The following is a 23,338-nucleotide window of genomic DNA, read 5'->3' on the forward strand; positions in this document are numbered from 1 at the left end:
AGTAAGTGAGAAACATGTATCCCAATGTAGGTTAGTATCATACTTGTAAATTATCCCAGGTCACCGAGATAATGATCTAAGCAGGTTTAGATTATTGGTTTATGTTTTTTTTCTTTTAACCTGCTCTTGTGAATTGAAATTGACTTGGGTTTAACTGACATCATTGGGACTAGGAAGAGCATGAAAAGATTTGCACAGTGTCTCTGAGTCAATTTGACATCATCAACCTCAATGGCCAATTTATGTAAATATTTACAAATCCGGATTAGGGAGAAGGTTAGGAAACATTAGAGATAAGAAATAATGTTAAATCTGTAATCATCTAATTATTGCTGAAAATACAGGGATCAAACTAGGAAAAGCCGCAGCAACAACACAAACTGGTAATCTAATATATTACAAGGAAAAGTGCTGCATATTAAATTTGCAACTGCTGAGACCTGTATATATTATATATTGAAATATGCAGCAGTTTCATGAAATATACTGTTCTTACTACCGCTGCTCCTTGTGTAGTACCTGACCTTTCATCACATTATATATATGTATATACATACACACACACTATATGGACAAAAGTATTCAGACGCTTGACCATTAAACCAACAGGAACTGTAATGACATTGTATTTAAATACATATATTTAATATGGAGCTGGTCCACCTTTAGCAGCGATAGCAGCTTCCACTGGTCTTGGAAGGCTTTCCACAAGATGTTGGAGTGTTTTCGTGGGAATTTGTGCCCATTCATTCTGTAGAGCATTTATGAGGTCAGGTACTGATGTTGGATGAGAAGGCCTGGCTCACAATCTCCAATCCAGTTCATCCCAAAGGTGTTTGATGGGGTTGAGGTCAGGGCTCTGTGCTGGACAGTGAACTTCTTCCACACCGAACTCAACAAACCATGTCTTTGCAGTCCTTGCTTTATGCACTGGAGCACAGTCATGTTGGAATAGGAAAGGGCCTTCCCCAAATTGTTGACACAAAGCTGGAAGCATCGCATTGTCCAAAATGACTTGGTATACTGAAGCATTAAGGATTGCCTTTCACTGGAGATAAGGGGCCTAGCCCAAACCCTGAAAAACAGCCTCATACCATCATTCCTCCTCCACCAAACTTTACAGTTTGCAGAATGCAGTCAGGCAGGTAACGTTCTCCAGGCATCCGCCATAACCCATACTCGCCCATCTGACTGCCAAACATAGAAGCATGATTCATCACTCCACAGAACATGTTTCCACTGCTCCACAGTCCACTGTCGGCTTTACACCACTCTATCTGACGCTTGGCATTGATATTGGTGATGTGAGGCTTGTATGCAGCTCCTGTACCTCATGTGAGTGGCATGAGGTACAGGTGGGGGGACGCTACAAGGATAATAAGGAGTCAGCGAGGACGATAGAGCTAAGCGCTGCATAGAGTGAGGACAAAAAGGAGAGACAAGGCAGAGAGATAAAGGAAAGGTATGGATGGGTGAGAGAGGGGGTGGAAGGGTGAGAACAGGAAGGGGTAAAGGGGAGGACAGTTGGGATGTAGACTCAAGCCTCAAAGGCAGGGGGATGATCTACTGGGTAGTCAAAAACTGGGCAGTTCACACCTATACAGTGTATAGTGATAAGGCACTATGTGTGGGAGTGCAGTTAAATTTGGGTATCAATAGGAAGTGAAAGTGAACTAAGGAACCAGGATGTAGGTTCAGTTCCATAACTCCCAAGTAGTGGGGGTGCGTAGCCTAGGGGGCAGAGACAATGTTAAAGAAACCAAATACCTATTTTTTAGTGTAGAGCATGGAGAGAGTACCATATAAAACTAGTAAATTAAGTAACTAAATATCACAGTGTTAACATAGCATTATAAAACCCACAAAGTTAGGTGTAAGTTCGTCACCATAGTCCCTCCATTGGCCAATGAAAGTTAGAGTCACAGAGGTCACGACATCTGGGAGCTGAGAGGCCCCACTTGAGCATCACAGCCGGGGGGAAATAGATTAAGCCGGTGGAGCAAATCCCTGCCCTCGTCGGGGTCCGGATGGTCATTTGCCGTTCCTCCACCCCCACCATGAGGCAAAAGCAAAATTAATGTTGTCTCTGAGGGTGCAGGTCATATCCCTGAGGTCTTGAAAACCTGGTGCTACCCTCATGTAGCACATATGGAGATTTTCTGACTGACGATGAAATAGCGTCCTTAGTTTTCAAGGATAGTAGCAGAAGAATAAAATCCCTAGGGGGGCTAGAGTCCTTTGGATGGGGACTCAAGACCCTGTGTGCCCGCTCTATTTGTATGGGCTGGTTGGACAGAGCAGGATCTAGGGAAGAAAAGACATTGCTGACATATAGCTCCAAGCCTTTATGTTCCACTGTCTCCAGGATGTTGTGTAGTCGCAGGTTTTTCCAATGTTCCCTGTTTTCCAAGTCCTCCAACTCGTCTTGGGTTATAATGGCTGTTGCCCAGTGTTGGCCCTGATCATGAAGCCTCTGTGTGCGCAGCATAAGCAGTGTCCAGGCTGTTTTCTCCAGAGAGCAAGCCCCAGACAGGGGGAGCATAGACAGCGGTGAGGTGATAATAGTGTGAGACAGAATGATGAGACGCTGCAATCACTGTTTGTGAAGTCAATTACCTGTAGCAACTGCAGAGAAGGCAGGGTGAAGCATTGTTTTTCCTCCAGTCAGGAGTTATAAGTGTTCTCCTCCGTGCTTGCTGGGAGCAGGTATCACTGAGTGAGGTCCAGGCAAGAGTCATGCTGGGTGGAGGCAGGAAGGATTATTTTGGCCCCAGGATGGTTCAGGGTACCATTGGTCAGCAGTCACGTCCTAGAACAGAAGACACATTTGTTGTCTTTGTGGAGCCATGGGGAGAGCTTTGTCTCCTGGATGAAAGCAGCTGGTTGTACGTGGCTTACAGCCCGTCCCGGCGAAGAGTCTATAGTAAAGTAATTGCAATCAAGAACACTTTACATCCAGGTTTTGACCTAGCCTACGCACTGTGCATGCACGGCTCAGCATAATTTAGTGAAAGGAAGGATGGGAGAAGCATGAAGCCTGCCAGGGAGTGATCCGAAGGTTTTCAGGGGGCATTAATTACCATGGTCAAGCTATAAGAAGCAACAAGCTCTTTGCCTTTAAACACATTGGCGTTTTAAAATTTGCTGTCAAATTTGCTGACTATCAGCTATTTGCAAAAATGAGCATAATACATTTGCCCCCTTGAAGTCCAAAATGGCTTGTCTAAGTGCAGAGTTGTACCATTTAACCGCATAAAAGAGACCTAGGGGTAAACATATGAAATGGCGGTTTTGTCGTTTCTTACAAGCAAATTTTAAACCTCCCAATGTATTAAAGGCAAAACTGCAATTTCAATATAGCTGTCCCGATTTTTACACAACATACAAACCGTTGAATGTATGAAGTGGTTGTTTCACAAACCAAAAGAGGTGGCTGTGAGAGGTGAAATTGCTCAAACAGCATTATGTTCGAGCTATCTTGCCATTAATAACATAGAAGAAGGCACCATGGAATTATGAATTATTGTGGCAATCATTATTTAATGTTTATGGGGACAAAATAAATTCATAATTAACTTATGGGGACAATTTTTATTGTTCATTACATTAAGGGGACAATATTATTGTATTATTATATTATGAGCACATTATGAATTTATAATTATATTAAGATGCAATATTATTTGATTGCTTACAGGGACAATAATTATATATAATAATAATTATTTATGATAGGGACAACATTTGTCATGTGCACCATTTATATTGTACACATGTGGCACTATAAATACTAGCTTACTCAGCGACTCTCTATGCTCCTAATGTGGGACAGGGATCCTTCTTTTCAGATTTTTGCGCTAAACTTTTTCAATCAGCAAAGGGACACGTCATTCTGGGTGGGGACTATAATGTCACGTTGGATGCCAAGCTAGACCGCTCTCCGCCATCACCCTCCTCTTTGCGGACCTCTAGAGACTCTTGTCATCTTTGCTCCCTAATCAAGCTGTATGATCTCTATGACTCTTGGCGAGTCTTGAACTCTTCTGCCCGTGCATACACACACTTTTCCGTCCTTCACAACGTCCATACACGCATTGACATGATTTTCACAGATAAATCCTCCACTTCTTCCCTGCGCTCTGCGGATATAATCCCAGTTACCTGGTTTCTCTTAATGTGGTTATTCTTCCCGCAGTCCGCCCTCATCAGAAAGTGTCACAGGCAATCGAGGAATTCAAGAACTTCAACTCCTCCCCAGATATCTCGCACTCTGTTCTATGGGAGGCTCATAAAGCCACTATCCGAGGCCTTTTAATTAGCATGTCGTCGGCCCAGAAAAAAATCCATTTAGCTCGGATTCAAGATTACAAATCGGAGCTTGTTTCCTTCACCAAGAAGCATCAGCGCTACCCAAAACGCAAAACCTATCTCAGAATCCTGGCTGTAAAAGCTCAGTTACAGCAACTTTTGTCTGATAAAGCGGCCAGCATGCTGAAATGGCTTCGCCAAAGATTCTACGAGACCTCTTGGCTCATAGTTTACGCGTCAAACGGACCCGCAACAGAATTATTCATATCCATGATTCCTCCTCCTGTAAGCAATTTGACCCACAGAAAATAGCTAACCGGTTCCAGGAATTTTACGACAAATTGTACGATCTACAATCTGACACACCCCCCTAGAGACCTCAGACTTCGAATTAAAACATTCTTAAATACTTGTCGTCTACCCACGCTTAGTGAGTCGCAATCTTCCTTACTTAGTCAGGATATATCCGCTGACGAATTGAAACATACAATTAAATCTTTGAGAAATACCTCCGCTCCAGGCCCAAATGGCCTCACGGCCATATATTACAAAAAGTTGCTTCCTGTCCTCTCACCCATGCTTCTTAATCTTTTCAACTCTGTCCTCAAGGGTCGAAAGTTTGACAGCGCCACCACCAGAGCTAACATAGTGGTGATTCCGAAGGAGGGAAAGGATCCGAGTCTTTATGCAAGTTATCGCCCAATATCATTACTAAACACAGACCTAAAACTCTTCGCTAAGATTTTAGCAAATCGCTTGGCCGGTATGATCCCCTCCTTGGTCCATCCCGACCAGGTGGGGTTCATTCCCAATCGACAAGCTGCCGATAATACAAGGAAAGTCATCAACTTGATCCATGCCTCAAATAAGCTTAAAACTCCGGCTCTGGTGTTCGCGCTGGATGCTGAAAAAGCCTTTGACAGGGTTTCCTGGCCCTTCATGCGCGAGGTTCTCAAAACATCAAACATACAGGGTCCCTTTCTCAATGGAATCGCCTCTCTCTATTTCAACCCCTCAGCAACGGTCTTGGCTAATGGATGTGCTTCAGCGGCTTTCTTAATTCGGAATGGCACCAGACAGGGTTGCCCCCTCTCTCCCCTCCTCTTTGCCCTAATGATGGAACCTTTGGCCTCTAGAATTAGCCTCAACCCCAATATCTCTGGTATATCCACAGGTTTAAGATTGGCTTAACTAGCCTTATACGCAGACCACGTCCTTCTCACCCTTACAAACCCCCATGTCTCTGTCCCATCTGTTTTTGCTGAAATTAACGAGTATGGTCTCCTTTCAAATTTTAAAATCAATTTCGATAAGACTGAGGTCCTCGCCCTTAATCTCTCTTCGAACACCCAAGCTCACTTGCAGGACACCTTCAAATTTCACTGGCAGCCACATCACATTAAATACTTAGGTGTCAATCTTACCAAAACATATGATCGTCTATTCTCAGCCAACTTTCCTCCACTAGTAACCGCCCTGAAACGTGATCTCAAATCCTGGTCCCCAAAGTATATTTCTTGGATTGGTAGAGTGGCCTCAGTTAAGATGAATATTCTACCAAGGATTCTTTACCTCTTCCAGACCCTTCCCGTACGAGTTCCTTCACTTTTTCTTAAAGATCTTCAGGCAAGCATCTCACAATTTATATGGTCCGGCCGACGTCCTAGAGTTCGCCTCAAAGTTCTCTTTCGTCACGCCCGTAATGGTGGATTGGGACTACTGTGCCTCCATAAATACTACCTGGCTTCTCACCTCACCCAAGCCGTTCTCTCTCATTCTCTCCCCCAAACTAGGCTTTGGGTCGACACTGAGGCGGACCTCCTCCAGATGCTATCCCCCAGTATTTTGTTCTGGCTAGATCCTAAGGACCTTCCCCCTCTGCACACCTTCCCCCCAACAGTTCGTTTTTCTATAGAAATATGGAAATATTGCACCCGCACTTTTAAACTTTTGTCTAATCCCAAGCAGATGTTCTCTCTCTGGCATAACCCCTCTTTCCTTCCAGGGGTCAATCCTAAATCTTTCCTCCAATGGACAAAACGGAATATCTGGTTTCTCTCCGATATTGTCCCAATGGGTTTCTTTCCAACCTTTGCTGATCTCCGTGAGCGTCTCCATCTCTCGTCCTCTGTGTTTTATCAATATCTACAAATTCGTCACATTTTCTCCACTTTAATAGACCCTCGTGCCCCTCACAATCGCTCCCCCCTAGAATCCTTCTGTAAAAACAAAACGTCTTCTAAGGGTTTAATATCCACTTTCTATTCACTACTAATGAGTCACAATCTGCCTGACAAGGAGGCTCATGAGCTCCGCTGGGAGGAGGAGATGGCTAAATCTTTGGATCCTGAGGAATGGACGGAGATTCGCGAGGCAGTCGCCAAATCCTCTATCTGTACACAGATAAAAGAAAACTCCTACAAACTCTTATTCCGTTGGTATTTAGTCCCATCCAGACTGAAAACAATCTATCCGGCAACCTCTGACCTCTGCTGGCGCAACTGTGGCCAACGCGGCTCCCTGTCCCACATCTGGTGGAGCTGCCCGAAAATCATCCCCTTCTGGAAGGAGGTAGCCGACCTTATTTATAAAGTAACTAATCTAAGATCTCCATTTCATCTATCTTAATTTCTCCTCCCCCGGCTACCACCTGACACCCATAAAATAATGTGGTTACTCCCGGGCCATATCCTGACCGCAGCCAGGAATGGAAACAATCAGAGAGCCCTTCTGTTTCGGAACTAATTCAAAGTGTTTGGCATATACACAACCTAGAGCACATGACTAGTGTAGTTAATGATCGCCCTTATAAATTTCTCTCCACATGGCACAGGTGGCAAGAATACTTCACTGCTACACATTCCTCTTCTTGAAAAATTAAAATAACGATACTTCAGTAATTGTTTGCGCTGAGTCTTGCTAGGTCCTGTTTCCCCTTCCTTCTTCCTTGTTCTTCCCCTTACTAACACACCTTCCCCCTACTAACACACCCTCCCCCCCCCGTCCCCCCCCCGCCCCCCCCCCCCCCCGCCCCCCCCCTACAGTCCTTCTCCTCACTGTTTTTCACTTCTCTTTTTTCCTCTTCCTCTCCCTCTCCCCCTCTCCATTTTCCCTTCATGGTGCTCCGGATATCTCATAACCATAACTCTTGATTTTCGTTTACCTGTTTGTTACCAATCTTGAGGACCACTCCGTTTGTGGTGGTTCTGAGTTCTCTACTTCACCTTTATTACAACCTCTCGATGTTAATACTGTTATGAGCTGTATGATCATAATATATACTGTACCGATTGTTATTGACAAAAATCTGAATAAAATATATTTAAAAAAATAATAAAAAATACTAGCTTACTCATGTGCAGTATATTTTAACTGACTAGTCTATCATAAGCAGGGGCCTGATTCATTAAGGATCTCAAATGAAGAGGATACTCATTTCAGTCTCCTGGACAAAACCATGTTACAATGGAAGGGGTGCAAATAAGTGTTCTGTTTTGCACATAAGTTAAATACTGACTGTTTTTTTCATGTAGCACACAAATATTTGATAGCTTATTTGTACACTGAAATTTAAAGTTGATATTTGTGTGTTACATGAAAAAACAGCCAGTATTTAACTTATGTGCAAAACAGAACACTTATTTGCACCCCTTCCATTGTAACATGGTTTTGTCCAGGAGACTGAAATGAGTATCCTCTTCATTTAAGAACCTTAATGAATCAGGCCCCAGGTGTTTAAATAAGCTGTCTTTTTTCTGGCTGTTTTGAGCAAACTGCCTCAAAACTGCAGTTTTGGTATTTTTAAACCACCACACGTCACCAGCTGTTTTACATTCAAACTTTCAAACCCCCCTGTAGTAAACAATAAACCGCTGAGAATTGATGGCGATGTAACTGCCAAAGAAATTGCTGTTTGATACATTTACCCTCTAGTGTCACTAATGACCAATTCTGACTTCTGCACTGCAGAATGTAGATGTAGCACACTCTACAAAATGACAGTTAGAATCTGATTGGTTACTATAGGCAACATCTCCACTTTTTCAAACCTACAGTTTAGAAAATATACCCCCAGGTAGGAATTACCCCACAGGTTCTTGAGAAACTATGTTGAAAAGCAATTGTTCTACTTTATTCCATATTAATCTGTACACACTATTTTATTGGGGTTTAAGGCTGAACATTAGTGTAACCTCAGCCCACTATATATTATAGTACTTACTCTTTGGACTAAAATCCCATATGCAGAAAATTGAGAATCCCTATGCAAAATGACATTTGCCTATATATTTTGCTGGTAATTTATAGCAAATTAAGAGTACTCATAGAGTATATAATAGGGTATATATTACCTTTTACATATATACTATAAGGTGTAAATATTTATAGTAGGTTTTGAATGTTAAGATATATACAATTATTTCTACATTAGCTTAATGCATACAGGATACACTAAGTAGACAGATATCTCCAAGAACACAAGAATAACATGTATGTGATATACAGTTTGTGTATATTGACTAATTGCTCTGAAGCAACAGGTGAAAAAAATGATTCAGAGTGAGAAATCCTATAATGGATGTGATGTAGGAAAAGCAGAAGATACAATAAGGGATCAATGTAATCCCAAGTAATAACTGTTCAGATCTATCTTGAAATTGAGGGTTTGTTGTAGTTATAAGGATCAGAAATAAGACCCCTTTAGCCACTCCCACTGGGAAGGTGAGGGCAACTGCCTTATATAAGGCCAGCAAGACACAGGATCGATCACACTTTTCTCAGCTAGCTCAGACCCCAGCCACAGAGCACCATGGGGACTATGGGTCCAGGCCTCTGGATCCTATCTGCTTTGACACTTGCCTATTCCCTTGATATACAAACTCAAGGTAAGTAACTTCTTTCTAGTTCAACAGACATTCATCTCTATTCATCTATCCTAGTTAATTAGAAGGGTTTTGCCTACCATGAATGCCCAGACCTAGGATGCAACTTTGTAGTGTTTAGGTGAAACATCATGTTTGGGATATTCGTTGTCTTTCTTTCTCTTTTATTAGTTTATTTGGTTTTGCCCCATTTTTCGTAATTTGAAGCTTGTTGGCCAATTTAGCAACACACAGAGGCTGATTTTGGGGACCTTAGACATATATTCTAAATACAGTCCTGTTCATCATAAAAACTCCACATAAGTTAAGTTAACCTATCTCCTTGTTTTAATGCATTTTGATCCTGGCTTTAGGTCCTTAACCCATCCAACATCTCAGGTTGTTAAGATGCTGTAACATAAAAGAATGAATTTATTGTTGCTTTAAAAATAATATTTTGGCAAATGTGTCCCTACAGGAATGAATCCTGCACACAATGACCAAGTCTGCAGCACCTGGGGAAATATACATTATAAGACCTTCGATGGAGACTTCTATGAGTTCCCTGGAACCTGTATAATGGAAAAACAATTCAAATCTACAACAGCTAAACTACTGATATTTTTTGTTTCAGTGTCTCTCTTCCATACGGTCAATTTGGTGTTCAAATACAATCCAGCAGCACCTATGTGAATCGGCAAAGCTTGGACTGGTTCTTTTGTGGAATGATGATAATGCACTAACGGTAAGACACGACTTCTCTTGTACACAACTAACATATAAACTACAACATTTATATTTATACTCTGACCTATCAAACAACTAGACTTCTATATCCTAATAATACTCACTTTGATCATTTATCAACTAGCCACAATTTATTGTTATAAATTTCAGGGAGAAGAAAAAAACAAAACTGCCCTGAATGCGGACTACAAATATTTTATTTAAAAAGCTTCCATTTGGCTATTAAACATGTGCAACATAACTCTGAAAATGTTATTATCTTTACCAGCAAAAGACACAGATTAGATAGTGGGCAGCACGGTGGCTAAGTGGATAACACTTCTGCCTTACAGCACTGGGGTCATGAGTTCAATTCCTGACCATAGCCTTATCTGTGTGGAGTTTGTATGTTCTCCCCGTGTTTGCGTGGGTTTCCTCCCACACTCCAAAAACATACTGGTAGGTTAATTGGCTGGTATCAAATTGACCCTAGTCTGTGTATGTCTCTGCCTCTATCTGTCTGTGTGTGTGTGTGTGTGTGTGTGTGTATGTTAGGGAATTTCGACTGTAAGCCACAATGGGGCAGAGAGTGATGTGAGTGAGTTCTCTGTACAGCGCTGCGGAATTAGTGGCGCTATATAAATAAATAGTAATAGTGGTCTCATTTTATATCAATGGCAGGAGAATTTAACATTTACTCTTTTTCATAAGATAAGGAAAGTCCACAGGAAATATTTCTACCTAGCAAGAAAGCAACATCTCCAGCTAATCAGTAAATCTTGAAATGTATAACATAAAATGAGATCTCATTGAATTTCATTGCTGCTAGAAACACATTAGAATCAACTTAAGCAGGTATGTACTGATTGAATGGACTCTATGGATTGGTGATGTAAATAGATAATTGTAGGCCGAAAGAAAGCAAAAACAGCATTTGTAGTTAGAAAGAATGAGTACAGTGAAAAACAGAAGTACTTAGAGATAAAAAATCTTGGAAGGCCTAGAAAGAAGTGTGAAGAAGTTCCAGGCAGCATTTATCAATTCCAGGACTAGGCTCCCACATTTCAAATGCAAAGAGCCTAAAACTATGGCAGGATCTTATAATATATTAAAGATAAAAATATGGCCAGAGAAGCCAATGCGATTAACCCATACTTGCCAACATTGGCAAGTGTTCTCCCGGGAGGTCTGAGGGGCAGGAGGATTTGTGTGTGGGGGGGGGGGGGGGGGGGCTCAAAGAATTGCGTCATTAATCCCACCCCCAAAACAAGCATCACTATTTTGGGCCAATAAAATCAGGGGGCAGGGCCACAATGACTCGCACACAACATCGCTAAGCACCGCCCCCTCCATTTAATTCAAAAGCGCTGCCAGGGTTCAGGAGAATTGCTTCCTCTCCTGGGAATTCGGGAGGACTCCCAGAAACTCTGGAGTCTCCCGGACATTCCGGGAGAGTAGGCAACTATGGATTAACCTCTAAAACTGTGCATTGGTAGTAATAGTGATTTAGGATATTGTCATCTCAATTTGCCAACAGTGTATTTGAAACATGCCACAAAGTTGTACCCCCAGAACCATACTATCAGGGCTGCATCATGGACGGCTGCACCAGATCCGAAGGTGATATCCTGTGCTCTAGCTTGCAGAGCTATGTTAGGCTCTGTGCAATACAGGGAGTCTGTGTTGACTGGAGAAACAGCACCTATGGGGAATGCTGTAAGTATAACTTCAGTCTCATCACAGTCATCTTTAATGTACTCTAATGCTGTCACTGTCATCACAGACTTATCAAAAACTACGAACAAGGATTGGATGAAATCAAGTTTTTTTATTTGCTATCATGCATAATAGGATACTCAGCTGAAACTGATCAGCAAAATTATTACAATTGGTTTCAAATTCACCACACCACTGATTAAAGCATCAATGCTTCCACCCATCTTAGGACATCAACAGTTTTTCCTGGATCCTTCTGTACTGGTCTGTGGTCAAACTATTACAGGAATGCATTCTTATCACAAGTAAACAATTTACGTAACGGAATATACTGGTACCTGCACACAGTTTTATACAAGCTAACAAAAACACTTAATGAAAACATTACATTTAATATTGAAACAGTTTATTTTTAACAATCTTGTCTATCCTTCAGACATTTTTATTCACATCCCCCAATTAAATGCCTTTAATACCCATTCTTTTTCACCTTTGAACAGCCTGTATACATCTTGTATACCAGGCATGTGGTCCTGCAGTATAACCTACCTGTAATGCCAAGTAAGTGTAGAATGTTCTGTTGCTTTGGAGCAATTGATGAGTTGTGTTTGGTTTTTTTTTAACATCTGCTTCCCTGATAGGTACAATGAAATTTTTGTCAACGTGACTACAAACGATTTCATGGAAGGGTGCTATTGTCCTCAGGGGACAATGAAATTCAACACCATATCTGACAAATGCGTGTCAACTTGCGGTATGTAATATTCCTTCAAGTTAAAGTACACTAATCCCAATTGCCATGGTGCTAAATGTCTACTCTCTTTGTCTAGGATGTACTGGGCCATATGGAAAGCCAAGAGAGGTAATCATCATCACCATTTACTTATATAGCACCACTAATTCCACAGCGCTGTACAGAGAACTCACTCACATCAGTCATTGCCCCATTGGAGCTTACAGTCTAAATTCCCTAACATACACACACACAGACTAGGGTCAATTTGTTAGTAGCCAATTAACCTATCAGTGTGTTTTTGGAGTGTGGTAGGAAATCGGAGCACCCCAGAGGAAACCCACGCAAACACGGGGAGAACATACAAACTCCACACAGATAATGCCATGGTCGGGAATTGAACTCATGACCTCAGTGCTGAGATGCAGAAGTGCTAACCACTAAGCCACCGTGCTGCCCATAAAAATACTGATACATGCAATTTTCTACATAGACTCCATATATGTCTAAAATATACTAGACCTTTATGATGATATTTTTCTTGTGCTTCTAGCCTGGAGAGACATGGGACAGTAATTGTCAGAACTGTGTCTGTGATAACGCAACAATGAGTGTACAGTGTGTAGCACAATCCTGTCCAATACCTAAAACTCAAGCCTGCACCGAAGAGGGATTTATGTCAGTGTCCTGTGCTCAACCCATCTGACCCTTGCTGCCAAGCCACAGAGTGCCGTGAGTATCATGTTTGCACTGATATTGCATAGGAGGCAGCAATACAGACCTAATGGAGATTATACTGGAACTGGAATATAGACTTGGGACAGATACAAAGGATAACATCATGAAATAGTTAGATACTTTTATCAGAAAGAAATACCAACTGGAGCAGCAAATATAGAAAATATTCCAATATGGTCTTTTACCTTCTACTGGGTCAGCAAATAGAGGATTGTGAGCAAAGCAAAACACTCTTAGCATAACTGCATACACAAACAATGGAGGTGGACATCTGTCAAAACAAGTGCAGATAGTGATTAGGTGGATGGGCAATAAATAGATGTGAATAATAAAGTGGATGGTGCTTGCTTGCATAAAGCCAATGATCGTTTCTTATCTGACTACTGTCTTTTACGCAACAAACAAAGTTCAAGCCATCTGGTTATGCATTATTCTCCAGTTTCTGTATCTCAATGTGATGCTATACAGTGAAGAGAGAGAGAGGCTGATCATTTTTTTTTTCATTTACCTAATGACAGTTTGCAACATGAGTCTGTGTTCTAACATTAAAAAAGTCTGTGATGCTGGCTATGAAGCTGTGCCAAAAATGAGTACCGGAGGTTGCTGCCCTGTCTACACATGTGGTATGTATCTCAGTCTAGTTAATTAATGCTACTACCCACCCATTCAAGAAATATAATCATGATGCACCCTCTATATATATCTTACTTATCTCTCTCCACAGAACCCAAAGAAGTGTGTGTACATAATGTAACTGAATATCAGGTATTAAAAAAGTGCAAGTTGGAGACACAAAACAGGTTCCATTAAAAATATTAAATGAGACTTGATGAACACCAGGGGGTAAATGTATCAAGCTGAGAGTTTTCTTGGCAGGTTTGAAAAGTGGAGATGTTGCCTATACAACCAATCAGATTCTAATAACTGTCATTTTGTAGAATGTACTGATAGCTAGAATCTGATTGGTTTTTCAAACTATCAGCTTGATACATTTACCCCCCGGGTCTGAGCTGGTAGAAAATTCAGGTCTTCTTGTGAACTGGAGTTGGCTTTGGGCCCCTCTGCACTACAAGGAATACTCCTAAAAAACATTTATTTAAATTAAGTAACTGTGCTCTTCAAAAGACAATCTCACTCCTGCATTGCTCCATAAAGCTGGGTGCACTAGTGGTTATTTTGAGCTTCCTAGATTACCCATTCTGCATTTTCTCCCGACCAGTCAGTTTGCTACGTAGCATTGATCCTTGATGTCTATGTTGTGTAGATCACTTCTATTTGTTTTCAATTTTATTCTAGCCTGGTGTCGCTGTTCCTTCCTCCAATCCTTGCGAAAAATGCATGTGTGATGGCACAATGAATGAGACCTCAGGAATGCACCCCATTTCTTGTTCCCAAATTCCATGTGCTATGCAATGTGCACAGGTAAAGTCCTAAGAGAGCACAGGATAGTGGGAATCACCCTATTCGGAATCACATGTGGTTTAAAGTATCTTTTCTGAGGATATTAAATCTGAAGTTATACTTTACGTGCTGTCCTTTTCAGGGCTTTATGTATAAAGAAGTCACAGGGGAATGCTGTGGAACATGTGTACAGACTCATTGTATCATGGACCTACCTGATAACTCCACTTATCTACTCAAGGTGAGTGTCATTACTATCAATGGAGAGCTCATTAGAAGCTCCTAAGAAGTTACCAACAAATATGTTTCTGTTCCATGCAGCCTGGAAATACATGGTCACCTCCAGGAGATAACTGTACTGAGTATGAGTGTGTTAAAAAGCAGCATAAGTTGTTGCCTGTGGTGTCCAAAATTTCAAGTCCAAAAATCAACCTTGATGACTGTGTTCCGGTAAGTATCAAAATACAAAATCACTATACAGTTCTATTAATTTTTTTATATATTAAACATTCAATCAATCACATACATTTAGGGAACATTCATCCATGCACCATTAATTTTCCTAAACAGCCAACAAGCATTAATCTAACCGCCATTCAGTTTCTTGTACATTCAGTGAACATTTATCCATTATTATTTAAGTTTTTTATACTTTCAGTGAGCATTCAAGCATCATTCCCTTCTTAAACTGTTCAGCATGTTAAAGAATGTGGTTCATAATGATTAATACAACATTCTATATTGATTGGCTTATTTGTACATCATCATCTTAAGCAGCAGCTATTTATTTGTGCATCTAAAGTATTTTAGAATTTTCTTTAATGTAAGCAAATATATTTGCACACATTATTAACACTAAGGGGGAAATTCAATTGGGAGCGTTACTTTTACCCTTAACGCGGCCTGCGCTTTATTACCGTTATTACGGTAATAATGCGCTTTATTACCATTATTAATAACAGTAATAGTTTTAACGCAGCGCAAATTAGGGGGGAATTGAATTTCCCCCCATATATTACATATAATATTTTGTTATGATATAAAATTAAATTTAGTCATCTTTTAAATACATTTGTATTTGCACTGGGATTAATAAGCTATTGACATGAAACCTACTTTTCCAAGTTACCGGAAAAATATAAATGTATATTAGAGAGTATTTATTAGATAACATTGTGTTAAGCATATCTGAGGGGCAACTCATTTGTCACATCTGTTCCCTAAATGTTTTATGTGTACCTTAGTTACCTTTTTTTGTTTTCCAGGGAACCTTTCAAAAAGTTCAGACACCCATGAACATTTTTTAGAAACACAACGTACTAATAATTATTTTACACTGTTTTACAGGGAACCATTCATAAAGATTCCAAAGGATGCTTCAAAACTTGTAACTATTTCACTGCAAAACTAGTCTCCTCATCTCATTAATGTGAATATTAACTTAGCCATATGAATATTAAAATGGTTCTGTGTAGAGATTTGCATGCAGAGAAAAATAAAGACTGCCCCCCATTGTTGAGAGAAGCGACATTTACATGCGATGCAATAATCTGTAACATTTCAGTCGATGTGGTGTAGTGCCTTTTAGTAGCCTCTAGGTGACACTGTTCATCATGAAACACAAACCCAACTTTCAATGCATTAAAATTATATTTTCAGAATGGTTATCATTAATTTTAATAGTCAACATAGATAAGGAAAGATTAAATTTCAGTATGATAATTTAAAAGACATGCTTATTAAAACTATTACTTAAAGGTGTCTACGAAACGAAGAAATGTCAGACGGTAAAGACAGAAGACATCATCCTTCAGAATGGCTGCAAATCCCTCAAGCCTGTTGTCATGTCTAACTGTAAAGGCAGTTGCGAAAGTTACTCCATGTGAGTTACCTCATGATCAAATATGTAAATATGTGACTTTTTATCTGGTTCAATGCATCTTGCACTATAAACCTGCAAATTTAACTTGGTTCTCATAAGATTTAATGAACCTATAGATAAATGCCTCAAGAGGTTTTAAGACATTTGAATATACATTTTTAAAAGTATTCTTTTAGACCATGCAATGTCTAATTATGCACACACACACATTCACACACACACACGCACACACACACACACACACACACACACACGTACGTACGTACGTACGTACGTACGTACGTACGTACGTACGTACGTACGTACGTACACACACACACACACACACGTACACACGTAAGGGACCACTTATCCAGAAACCCATTATCCACTAAGTTTCAGAAACCAAAGAAGAGCCACAACATTTTACAGCTAATGGGTGATGATGTCATACATGCATACATGTTCATACATGTCTCCTTCATCCATGATTGTGAGGAGCACGTCTACAAATATATTTACGGAGCAAGAAAATTAAAGTGTTGGTAAAGACAGGGTTAATTGCCTTATCTGGAAAAATCTAAGCACCAAGCATTATGGATAACAGATCCTATACTCATTTGCAAAATAGATTTTCTAGTGTGCAAACTGTACAGCAAGATGTAATCTATTATTATTTACATATTTGCTTACATCAAAACTACAGTAATACAATGTTTGTGAAGTATAACCATTCAACATACAATTCTTATAAGCAACATGTAAAATACATTTACCGCCAAATTCCTTGGTGCAAGGTCTTAACCCTATATTTTTCTGATTCTGATTGGTGTAAGAAATAACCACTTTTGCTATAAAAGAGTTTGGATGGGTTATCTGCATTTTAAAGTAAATGTATATTAATTTATACTTTTACCTTTCAGGTATTCTGCAAAAGCTCAGTCTATAGAGCATAAATGTACTTGTTGTCACGAGAAGAAAACAGAAAACGTTACCATTGACTTAAACTGTCCCAATGGTAATACAATAAAATACTCTTTTATCAATGTCAAGAGTTGTGGCTGTGTTGCCACCACTTGCAAAGAAGACAAAAATACACAGGATGGTAAAGATGATGGAGACTCTGAAGACAATAGCAAGTCTGAGTCTAAAGAGAAGGTAGATAAGAAGAAGGAAGATGATAGTGTAGAAATATCACATGTGACCAAACCAATACCTAAAATCAAAGAAACTGCAATGAAGACTACTAAAAAGTCCAAAGACAAAAATACACAGAATGGTAAAGATGGTGAAGACTCTATAGACAATAGAAAGTCTGAGTCTAAAGAGAAGGTAGATAAGAAGAAGGAAGATGATAGTGTAGAAATATCACGTGTGACCAAACCAATACCTAAAATCAAAGAAACTGCAATGAAGACTACTAAAAAGTCCAAAGACAAAAATACATAGAATAGTAAAGACGATGTAGATTCGGGAGACAATAGCAACCATGCTTCTAAAGATAATGTAGATAAGACGAATGACGATGCTTGTGCACCACAGACAACAACAAACAATTGATGACTAACATACAGAAAATTTTAATTTTACCATCAGTTGCACAAAATCGGAAACACAAAATGATAAAAGGGAGACAAAAATAAATCTCTTATCACTTGATAGGAATTATTGAGAAAAACATCTTCATCACAATTTTTCAATTACTCATAAATGTAGTAACAACGTATATATTCAATCATACCCTTGCCACATTACATACAAACATACTTGGCACTGTAAAATTGCTATAATGTTATTAATGGCTTTTCTGATCTCCTTGAAGTTTGTCTACAAACTGAATGTCTAAATCTAATTTAACTTAAATGATGGTATGCTGTCTTTCTAAACAAAATTGCTTATTCTGTGACATTATTTAGGATACATTTACAATGCTATCTATTAAATTGATTTTGAGCAAGTTATACATTTGTTTTGTCATTAATTTCTAGGCATAATATGTGTTAACACTACAGCTTTTAATTAAATGTAAAGAAAAGTCCAAAGTTTATATGAAACAAACAAGCAGCTAATTTTACCACTTAGAACTTAACAGCTGACTCATTAAGAACCTTGGCCAGTCATGTGTACAGAAGTTTTGAAGTGGAACTTGATAATCTAAACCAAGAAACATTAACAACCCAAAATAGACCCGATCAAAGCTTCCAGGCCAGTTAATAAATCCATATATGCATATTAGGTACTTCCAAGAGCAAGCACAGGACTTCTAGGGGGGGGAATTCCAAATACAAAAGGTATAATAGAATGTCGCCTGCATACATCAAATGAGAATGAAGAATGATCACAGGAGAACACAGGGTTTTCATCCTACTGTTTTTGTGACACACATACCTCCCAACTGTCCCAATTTAGGCGGGAGAGTCCCAATTTGAGGGGACTGTCCTGTCGTCCTTCCAGTTGGAACCTTTGTATCTACAGCTAAGCAGGACATCATCATCATGGGCCTGATTCATTAAGGATCTTAACTTGAGAAACTTCTTATTTCAGTCTCCTGGACAAAACCATGTTACAATGCAAGGGGTGCAAATTAGTATTTTGTTTTGCACATAAGTTAAATACTGACTGTTTTTTCACGTAGCACACAAATATCAACTTTAAATTTCAGTGTACAAATAAGCTATCAAGTATTTGTGTGCTACATGAAAAAACAGTCAGTATTTAACTTATGTACTGTGCAGTTTTCGATGTACAGAGCATTTATCAGTAGTCAAAAGCAAAGCTTTCAAAAACCTTGTTTTACTTATAAGTGATTGTTTAAGCTATGAGTATAGTAGATCTGTTTCGTAATGCTGCCCTTGTGAATCAAACAGTTTATTTCTATATCCAGTTACCATTTATTTCTATATTCAGCTACCATGTATATCTTACATACTAATGTACTGTTTGAGATTAAAATGTCAGTCTCGATTCATAACTTTTAGCTAAGCTCAAGTGTATTATCTGACCTTGTATGGTTGGTTCAGGATGCCCTGAATGGTGGTCTCCTTGGTCTGTTACTGGAAAGCTGGTGCTGTTTGAAGCCCAAGTTGCCTTTGCCTCCAGGGGACATGGTCCAGAAGTGACCTAATGTATAAATATATATATGTTATATTAGTAAAGTGTAAGAAATGTAAAACAGACAGTTCAGATAGGCCAATAGCTGGCCTTCCCACACTAGTAAGTATGTAAAACTGACATTGATTCATATTTGGTTGCCAAAAACATCTGTATTGACAAGACAATGCAATTTTAATTCTGAGAAATTAAAAGGAGAGAATTTGGCACTGGCAAAGAATACATGTATAGATGGAGATATGATGGCTGACGATTTACACTATGTGATGGAGTTAGAAAACCTTATAGACTATTTTTTTAATTGAATTGGAGAATGCAAATGCAACATTGGCAAAGTTACAAATCCTTCAATTAAGATAGCTCGCTGCAGACTTTTGTCAAAATTTATGAAAACAGGCGTGAAACAGCTCAAAATCACATAATTTTACCTATTTTTCACAATTTTTAGTCAAATCCAGATCCAAAACCAAAACCTTTCAGGATTTTTGCGCAAAACTAGTAACAAAACCAAAACTTCGCACATCTCTAAAATATATATTTTAAGCATTCATGATTTTGTGTGTTACTTACTATGTCACTGGACTACCCCTGGGACAAGTTGCCAGTAGGTGGTCTGTCAATTTCTTGGTCAGCCGTGAACCTCAGGAGTTCAAAGTACCACAACTTTGGTACATAGACAACATCAGTCCCTGACCCAGATTTTTATGAAGCCTCCAACTTATTGAGTTCCTTATGGAACACAGTCCGCATGTTTTAGATCTTCCCTCTTACCCAATCTGTATTTGCCTCTGGATAATGAGGAAGGCTCACACTGAGCATCTCCTCATAAGCTCTCAACCTCTTCTGCCTGCTAGAGTAGTCTTTTGGCTTGCTTTTCACCAAGCATTGATGGTATCAGTAAGCCTCAGTTAAATCCTTTATGTGCTCTACATTCTTCTCAGGTGCCATGATTACATTTCTGAAAAACGATAAACTATGCATTGTAATATTTCCATCCACACAAAACTCATATCTAAGCAAAGTCAGATGTAATATAGTTCATACCTTGCTCTAATAGCAACGAAAAAAGGTATAATAGTCGTGAAATCGATTCGGATAGTACCAAAATGTCAATCAAAAGTCTCAATGCTGAGTCAAAACAACCACTACGGGTGAATGCTACAGGCGACTGAACGTTCGCTCACTATGCTCCACTCACTATGCAGCAAAAGCTGCCTTGATTGGTCCATACCAATTGTTAACACTCATGTATGCAATAGAATCGCCTGGATAAACTAAGAGTAGTCAGACTGGTGCCAGCTGTACATTACAGTATGCAGAATGGAAGAAGAGAAAGAAACATATAAAAGTGACGGAGGAGTGGAGGGGAAGAAGAAGAAGGGGTGCAAATGGAGGATGTGAAAATAGCCAAACCAATGATAAAAATGCAAATGATGGTCAGAGTGCTGGATCAACATGACTATGATTGGAACAAAAAAATGCAGAAAAATAAATTGCGGAAAGGAAGCAATAATGCAGAAGTTGATAACTGAACTACAAAGAACACTTGGTGAAAAGAAGAAAGTTCCAGATACAGAAGCAATGGTCAGATTTTAAGAACAAGGAGCAAAGAAATTTGAAGAAAATATGAATGAACATTAATAAAGTGAGTATTAAAACTTGGTATTAAAACGTCAAACTTGTCAATGGTGTTAGTAATTAACAATAACATTAATGATTAGTAAGGATTAGTAAAACAGTGTCATCTATATACAGAAAGAAAAATATGTGATCAACTTTCTACATTAACTCAGAAAAAGAAAAGTGAAGATGCCAGAGCCAATGTGGAAATAAAAGTGGAAATCACAGACATAGGCATTGTGGCAATAAAAGATGAACCTAAAGAAGGTGAATAAAAATCAAAAACTTGTAAAAGCTTTAATGTGCACCCTGTGCCCAGTTGGTATGGTCCATCATGGCAGCATACCTGGACAAAACCAGGATGGTCATTGATGCAAAATGATTTCCAGCAGTGTCCAAGGTGATTGAATGTTAGTAGTTCCACTGAGTGTTAAAAAAAACGATTTTGTTTACCATTGAATCGTTAAAATTAACTAAATTACGATTCCGCTCATTTAGAAACCAATGCTATTTCAGAGAAAAGTTCTGACGGAGAGAAGGAGGGGCCAAACATCTATACTTCTCAGGCTTCTGGTTATGCAACAGATGGCAAAAAGATGGCAAAGCTGCAAGAATATTTAAACGCATTGAGGGGAAACATTAATGATGTTAAAAAGTAATTTGTTTAACTCAAAAACATTATTTTGATTTGTATAACATGTATGAGAAAATACTGCTGGAAGTCTCTAGCCGGCTCCATAGTTAAATTCTCAATATAGATCTGTCATAGTCAAATATTATACAGCATTCAATCATAGTAAATGATCTATAGCATTGTATAAATAGTCAAACCATATATAGCGCTCAATCATAGTGTAATGATATATAGCATTCAATCACAGTTAACCCATCGAGGGACATCAATTAGCCGTGATGTTCCTCAGAACATCGCAGCCGAGGGATTTTTACTAGAAATCACTGCTGATCTTTCCTTGCGCCCCATAGAGGTATGAGGAAAATTGAGTGGACAATTTACCGTAGTAATGGTAAAAATGCACAGCCGCAATGTTCTGATGAACATCACAGCTAATTGAATAAAGTTAAAATATGTGCCTGTGTAGACTCTTCTGTGTTAGATTAGAGTTTAGCAATTTGTTAATCACCTCACTATATCTCTAATGGCTATACAACATTTATTTATGGTTATATGTTTAAGGCATACATATAGATCACATTAGAGAATACATGTTGTACCCTTTGTACAGCATGTGTACCCAAAAAGGTCATATACAGTATGTAAGCCTTATTTTTAAATGCTTATAGTTAGATGACAAATGCCTATATCTGGATGCTGTATAGTTTTGATATTAATATTTTTATCGTGAACAGTTCATATAGGTATATTTTGTTATGTACCAATCTTAGAATGCTGTATTCTTGAGAAGTTTGAAAGACAGTTTATAAAAATAGTTTCTGTGTTGGAAAATTAAAGTATTTGTAAAGACAATTCTGGTTTCTTTGGTGGAATTGCTTGATAAGCCTGAAATAAAGGCCTATACAATTGACATATGCTTTGGTAGAGATACAAAAGTGGAAGCTGCTCAAATCAATTTATAGGCCATAACAGGTGCTTGAAAGGGTGGGGTTATCCTGCAAGGAACATACACACAACATTTTTTCCCCCAGCACACTGCTATAGCCAGCAACAGATCTGCCATTTCTACTGTAGATAAAAATGCAAAAGTCTTTGTTGCACACATTTGCAAATGTATGTTTAAGCCATCCGCCACGCCAAGGCGCTTTTGCTAATAGGATGGTCCTACTCTAAACAATGAGAGTCCCATATATTTGGGCCATACATATGTGTTTTTAAATTGAGAGCCAACTTACCAAAGAGGTACCCCAGAAGCCTCCAAACAGCAATTCAGTGCCAGTACCCCCTCTCAGCTACTGACACCAACATGCCTCTCAGACAAATACAAAAGTGGAAGCTGGTCAAATCAATTTATAGGCCATAACAGGTGCTTGAAAGGGTGGGGTTATCCTGCAAGGAACATACACACAACATTTTTTCCCCCAGCACACTGCTATAGCCAGCAACAGATCTGCCATTTCTACTGTAGATAAAAATGCAAAAGTCTTTGTTGCACACATTTGCAAATGTATGTTTAAGCCATCCGCCATGCCAAGGCGCTTTTGCTAATAGGATGGTCCTACTCTAAACAATGAGAGTCCCATATATTTGGGCCATATATATGTGTTTTTAAATTGAGAGCCAACTTA

At 39.2% G+C, this 23,338-nt stretch overlaps 1 long non-coding RNA gene across 1 annotated transcript; it reads right to left on the bottom strand.

Moving 5' to 3' along the window:
- Positions 1–16,175: 16,175 nt before the first annotated feature.
- On the bottom strand, positions 16,176–20,456 carry LOC142103408 (uncharacterized). The gene is made up of 3 exons (XR_012679340.1): positions 19,348–20,456; positions 18,730–18,893; positions 16,176–16,332 (listed from the first exon to the last, which is right to left on the bottom strand). It is a non-coding gene; the product is annotated as an uncharacterized LOC142103408 (long non-coding RNA).
- Positions 20,457–23,338: the final 2,882 nt, after the last annotated feature.

Source organism: Mixophyes fleayi, chromosome 10 (genome assembly GCF_038048845.1).
Source record: "Mixophyes fleayi isolate aMixFle1 chromosome 10, aMixFle1.hap1, whole genome shotgun sequence".
NCBI classification, from domain to species: Eukaryota; Metazoa; Chordata; class Amphibia; order Anura; family Limnodynastidae; genus Mixophyes; species Mixophyes fleayi.